Here is a 7053-nt window from a genome sequence, read left to right on the forward strand (position 1 = left end):
CTACTTGCAGTGATAGCACTTGCCCTTAGGCTTAGCCACGCCACCTGTAGCACCTCCGGGTGCCACAACCTTGCACGACTTTTTTTTTTTTTGGGATTTATCCAGCTTAGACAAAGAAGCGACAGGTTTGCCTACCATGTATGCCACAGAGGGAGGAGTTTGTTGTTTGATAATGGATTCTACCGCTGTCAGTTCATTCAACAATTTCGCAAGAGACAAATCCATTTTGTTCATATTATAATTCAAGTGAAACTGTTGAAAACTGTTTGGCAGAGTTTGTAGGATCATCTCAACCTGAGATTCCTTATCACTAGCAACGCCAAGTATATTCAGCTCATTCAGATAACTCATCATGTTCAGCACATGATCCTTGACAGGTGATCCTTCAACCATTTTGGTGGTCAAGATAGCCTTCATGGCAGTCTACTTGGCAGCACGATTTTGCTCTCCGAACATCTCTTTGAGAGATTCGAGCATATCGTAGGCAGATGTCATAGACTGATGTTGATGCTGCAAGACATTCGATATTAAGGAAAGAATGTAGCACATTGTCATCTCATCAGCCTTGACCCATTTCTCATAGGCCTTAATCTCCTCATCAGTAGCATCTGTTGGTTTAATGGGGCATTCTTCAACCAACACATATTTGAAACCCTCAGATGTTAGAACAATATCAAGGTTTCGTTTCCAATCCACATAGTTAGGACCTTCCAGTTTGTTTTGGTTCAAGATAGAGGACATAGGATTGAAGTGAGACATAGTTAATCTGAGAGATATTTAAAATAGATCATTAGTAACATTTTTTTAAAAAAAAAAAGAAAAAACAAAACAAGACACATATAATCATGCTAATGAACAATCAGAATCGATAGGGAAACTTAACTGTTCAAGCAAATATATGAGCAAGTTCATATATATAATACCACTTAAACAATACAAGTCCAACTCAGTTAGAGAGTATTTTGTGAAGTTTAGTCAGGTATATATATTGTCTGGTGTTCATTGATTCAACATGCAACTTAGTTGGAAAGTTAAAACAAGTCATCAAATCAAAAGACAAACATAACAGTATCAAATTATACAAGTTTATCCGATGAGGAAGAGGGCCTATGTCAACATATAAACTCATATATTAGCTGTTAAAATTATTTTTTAGAAGTAGGAATGAACCCTTACAACTCTGGAATACAAAACATTTTTTTTCAAACAACAAAAAAATGTTCATCAAAAGTACAACATGATATAAACAGATTTAATCAAATATATATCAAAATCATGGACTCTTATTACATTATCAGGTATATGTAAGAAGACTCGTGATACCAATTGTTAGAATATGCACAGCGGAAGCATTTTTCAGAATCACAAACTTACATAAAAGCATAATAATGTAATCTAAATAAATTGTGAAACTCTAACCTTTTGTAGCTTTCACACAACTCGTTCAGGGACTGAGACTCCAGAATTGCAGTCTTCTACTAATTCTTGATTAATTTCTTAATCAAGTCTTGTGTGGGAAAGAAATTTTCAGAAAAAGGATATTCTTTCCTTGAGAACCACCACCCCTATTTATACTTTTCAGTATAAGGGAAAGGTTTGAAAGATGAAATGTTTCTAATCATAATTAATGGTCATTAAATACCTTTAGGTGTATTTGGACACTATTAAGTGTATCCAATAACCATGATCAATAGTCATCAACAACCATTAAATACCATTAAGTGTATTTTGACATGGTTAAGAGTATCTAACAACCATGATCAATAGTTATCAACAACCACTAAATATCATTTAGTGTATTTAGAAAGTCATTAAACACCAAGGGTAATCAACAACCATTAAACACCATTAATAGCCATTGATAACCATTAAACACTATTATTTGTTTCTTTTATCTTCTAAGGAAATAAAACATTGCAGTATTTTCTTTTTTCTTCTTTTACGGAAAGAAAAAGTTTTTCCCTTTTAAACTAATAAAAGTCAAAAACAATTTATTCCTAAGCTGAAAAAAAATACTAACAGTCCTTTTTTTTTCCGAACTCGATCAATTAATCAGGCATGGTAAGGACCACAAATTTATTAGCAGAGGCTTCCAATTATAATATTTAATTAAAAAAAGCATGAATTAACCATATCATAGTAAATCACAGATTGTACCACTAAAAATCTGCAACTGCACTCCTCTATTTAATTTCAATTTTTTTTTTCGTTACAACTTATTTAACTCCCCATGTTAGAATTACCAACACCAATCAATTAAACTAAACTTCTAAAAAATTTAATCCATTGATTAATTTAATCCTTTATCTTTATGCTTAAATTAATTCACGTGACGGATATACATATATAATCCACTTGCAAGGTTTTCACGTGACTACTTATAAGCAACCATAAAGGGGTGTCTTCTTTCTCATATCCGAGATATGGTTCTATCAGCTAATTAATATTTCACGAATGTAATTTGTTATTATCCAATCCATTAGGAATTTTTGACTCATCATAGAGTCTCACCTTTTAATAGATGAAAATAATAAAGCGAACTACACAGATCATAATAACTACATCAAGATTAAGAGTATAAGCTCATGTAATGGACTAGAGATATTATTTATTGAAATTCAGAACCTAAATGCATATCTCAATTTGGTATGTTCAATACATGCAAAATGTACTAACACAAGAAGTTGGAATTTTACCATTCTCATAATTAAGATTGAATTACATTTAATCTTGTGTTACAATCATCAAGATGTTTGTCCAATTTAATCTTTGATTGTGAACATTTAACTTATGACTTATAAGAACCGACAATTTTAATCTTCCGCGTATGAGTTAAACAACTCCATACCCAAAAATTGTCTACTATATAAGCAATGGACACACATATAAACACAATGATCTATTCAAATAAAAACTTTATTGTAACAATTAACATAAAACGTAAAGTCTTTATAAAGGATTGAAATCAACACTATAACTCAACCATATGGTTAATAGTATATCTCAACAAAATCAACACTAGATTTGAAGAAAAATAAGGACAACTCACAATTCAAAGAGCTAATTGTACGAAGAGTGCAAGTAAAATGGCAACAAGGTTGATAATTTTTCAGAAGAATAAATCGATGACAAGACAATTTCATTCTTGAGAACAATTTAAGTCTCCAATAATGGTATATACTTACGACAAACATAAAAATTAGGCCAAATTAGGTAAGAAGATAAAACATAAGCCAATTTTTATAGAACTAATTGTTTCCTTAATTGATAGAGAGCATAATTATTTTACATGGAAAACTTTCACCACTCCTCTTTTGGAAAAAAATCAACGTTGAAACAAAAGATTCATAGGAAATCAATTTAACAAGAAAGTCAACCAACACTTCATTTTGTTTTTTGAAAATAGGATCACTAATTACTTTTTTTCTAAGATTAAAATCTCTTGGGTTGTCTTCTCTTCAAGAACATCGGCTTTCTTCTACAAATATAAAAGGGTCACTAGAAGATAAAGAAAGATATACAGATCGTCTAAACCATCTCAAATTATTTGTTTTATTTATCACAAGCATTGTAATACTTATTAATGTTTTACTGTGCACTAATTTATTTTAAAAAAAAAAAAAAGAGGAGAGAAAAATATTATTGGTGAATTATTGTATCTAAATTGAGAATAAAGAAAAGAATGGAATGATCTCATAACTTATCATATTCTTTGGCGTTTACTGTTAATCTTAATATTTTTAGTAAGTTGATTTTATTTTTTTTGAAAATAACCAAATCAAAGTCAAGAAAACTAAATATTAAAAATAAAATATAATTTTTTTTGTTTCAGCTAAAACAAACACATAATCAATTTATTTAAGGCTAAGGATCATTCATAGTAATCTAAAGATAAGTAACAACAGTTGGAGACAAAGACAAAGTTTTCATATTCTTTTTTTAACAAATGCTCAAACAAAGACCATTTTTTTACTAAAAACAAAATCCAACAAAAGCAAAAAGCTTGAAATAATTTACGTGTAAATTGACCTAAATATCATGATCATAAAAAAAAGAAAAAAAAACATAACGTCATTGTGGCTCTGTTAAAATGGCAACATTCATATACCAACACAAGACTAGGTATCAACAGAAACTTCAGGAAAAAAAGCTTATGTCAATATACTGCGTTAGTCATACAAAATAGAGTGCAACTAAATTATAAGCTACAACTTACTCTTTGATCATTGTGCTATATAAAGATATGACTATTACTACTTAATTGAACCAAAAGAAATATGAACCACTTACCATTGTTTTATAATGGTAAAGAATCTTCCGACCTCAAAACAGACACTTTTTGAATGCCACAGATCAAAAGGGATCCTTCCTAAAAACACATATCAAAATGGATACTTTGCCATGTTAGTTCACCCCAATTTTTTTTAAAAAAAAAACATTACAAAAATTTTAAAGGTAGTCCGCCCATAAATTGACGAACTTCAATTCTTTTTTCTAATTTCTCACGTGAAACTATCTCTTTCTTCAACAATAAATATATAATTATTCACTTAACATTTTCTCATACATCTTTTATATAACTTTATATTTTGATCTTTAAAATTTTATAGTCATGTCTTAACAATTCGGAAGGTCTATATATTTTTGAACCAAATATTTGTAAATGCAAAGGATATTGTAAAATGAAAGCATCGAGAACTCCAAGAAATTTCGGTTGTAAGTTTAGGGGTTGTGCGCGTTCAAAGATAAAAAAAATTTACGTCGTTCACTTCAAAGTATCTAGATATTAACTTGTTTCCTTGTTTTGTTATTTTAGAAAAATGATGCGATTATTTTAGATGGGAAGAAAATATGTCCATAAATGAAACTAACACCAATTTTTCATGGGTGAGGACATAAAAGATATTCCTTGATATGATTTCAGAGTTCAACATCAACACGACGAATCTTTAAACATCATGCTTGTCCCTTTGATAGACCATCCCAAACAATATGAGAACAATGACTTGCTTGAAGTGTTGACAAATCATAAACTTTTGTACCAAAATGTATGCCTCCGGATGAAGAATTCATATCTGAAAAAATTGACAATTGCAAATAGTAAAATTCATATCTAAAACAAGAGTTCGACAAAATCTTTTAAAAATAAAGAAATTAAAAAAATTAGAGTTTACCCAAATACGAATGTACCCTATTTGTTTTTCATAAAATAAGAAATGTAGACATTTTGCCTTAGTTGGTTTAAAAATCTATTTAAAAAAATTTAGAGTTGACTCGTAATTGGACGATATATGACATTTTTTTAAAGATCGATTGGAGTTTGCCCCATTACGGACGAATCCTAATTTCTTTTATACAATAAAAATGTGCCTTCGTTCGTAATTGGGAAAACTACAACATATTTTTTTAAAAAAATTGGACATCTTTATTATTTTTCATATGTAGTGATGCTCATAGATCTAATGAAAAATTCATATGAATAAATTGATAAATTTTAAAAAATAATAATCAATTGAAACCCATAATTGTAATTTATATAGTTAATACTTAGTAGTGATGTTTGCTGATCTAAATATAAAAAAAACATAATTTTTTTGGAGTTTGTAACCAAGAAAAGAACATTGAAAAAAAAACAGATGAACAAAACAATTTGATAATACCTTAACACTTGAATAAATAAGAAAATGAATTAGATAAACAAAACAATAGAAAAAAGAGATATTGATGCTTTTAATTTATATAAGAAAAATAATAATAAGAAGAAGATAGGAAGAAAAGTTTTGTAACACCCTGAAAATTTCTAAGTTGATCCCCGAATCGTTCTTTATTTACACGTAGGATTGTATTGGGTGATTGTCATATTGCTCATATGTGAGTGTAACACCCGGAAACTAGTAGGCTAAACTAGAGCCTTATGTGAGGGCTTTAGAGCTTAACGTGAGGGTTAGAATTGTGAATTTAACCTCCCGTACTTAGAATGAAGGATTTAGGGTCAAAACGTCAAGGTACGACTCCCCAAGGACCAATCAAGTGTCCTTGAGGAGGACCCTAGAAACTACCCAAAATCTGCCCAAAAACAGTCACCCACGATTGGGGACTCACGCCTCGTGGGGTGACCCACACCCCGTGGGTGAGGGGTCGTGGGTCAAGGGCTTAAGAACATGTTCCAGTACCTCCATCCACAAATAACCAGCATGGACCGTGGGTGGACCCACGACCCGTGGACGTGGTCTGGTGGGTTGGAGGCAGTGATGGTTTAAGTTGGTTTAAGTTGTAGCTTAGGGAACTTTCTAGAATTAATTGGTTATTAAGTGATGTCGTTTTATTAGTAATTAGACCACATATATAAAGCTATTAGACCCTTAATTAAGTGATTCCAAAATCATTATTTTCAATTCACCCAAAGAACTCAATTCCCTCCAACAAATTCTCTCTCTAAAAAACTCAAGAAGAAGAAGAAGAAGAAGATGATGATGATGAATGAGAAGGAGAATGAGAAGGAGCAGAAGAAGAAGAAGAACAAGGGTCCAAGTTAGGTCAAATTCCTCCATTGTTGCAAGCTTTGTGAGGGCTTTATAATCAAGGTATGATAGCTTATTCATCCATGGATTCTTCCATCTATGGAGCCCCCTAGATTTCCCCTAATTGTGAAGATGAATCCCCAATTCAAGTTAGGGTTCCTTTCAATATTGTGGGTTAAGTTGAGTATGATTCCAATTGAGTGGATAGTACTTGTTTATGATTGATTTAGTATTGAAGTATGTTATTATGATAATATTATATGTTTTCCATGGCTAACCCTAATTTAATTGATGAAATTGTAGTAATGTGGGTTTATGCCTTGTGAAGGGAAATTGAGGATTCATAGATGATCTTCTAGAATTGGTGACTTGTATAGTAATAGTTCAAGAATAAAAGCAAGTAGACATGAATTGAAGTAGATTATAGTATATATGATGGATCATGACTAGTAAAGCTTGAAGTTGAACCTTTATGATGATTTATGACTAGAATTGCTTAAAAATGAAGTATGTGATTAAAATGCCTTGAAAT

General features: G+C 30.9%; 1 pseudogene; it reads right to left on the reverse strand.

The window, feature by feature from the left end:
* On the reverse strand, positions 1-759 carry LOC125838399 (uncharacterized; annotated as a pseudogene).
* Positions 760-7053: the final 6294 nt, after the last annotated feature.

Source organism: Solanum verrucosum, unplaced genomic scaffold (assembly GCF_900185275.1).
Source record: "Solanum verrucosum unplaced genomic scaffold, falcon-dt-bn FXZP01000150.1, whole genome shotgun sequence".
In the NCBI taxonomy this organism is placed as follows: domain Eukaryota; kingdom Viridiplantae; phylum Streptophyta; class Magnoliopsida; order Solanales; family Solanaceae; genus Solanum; species Solanum verrucosum.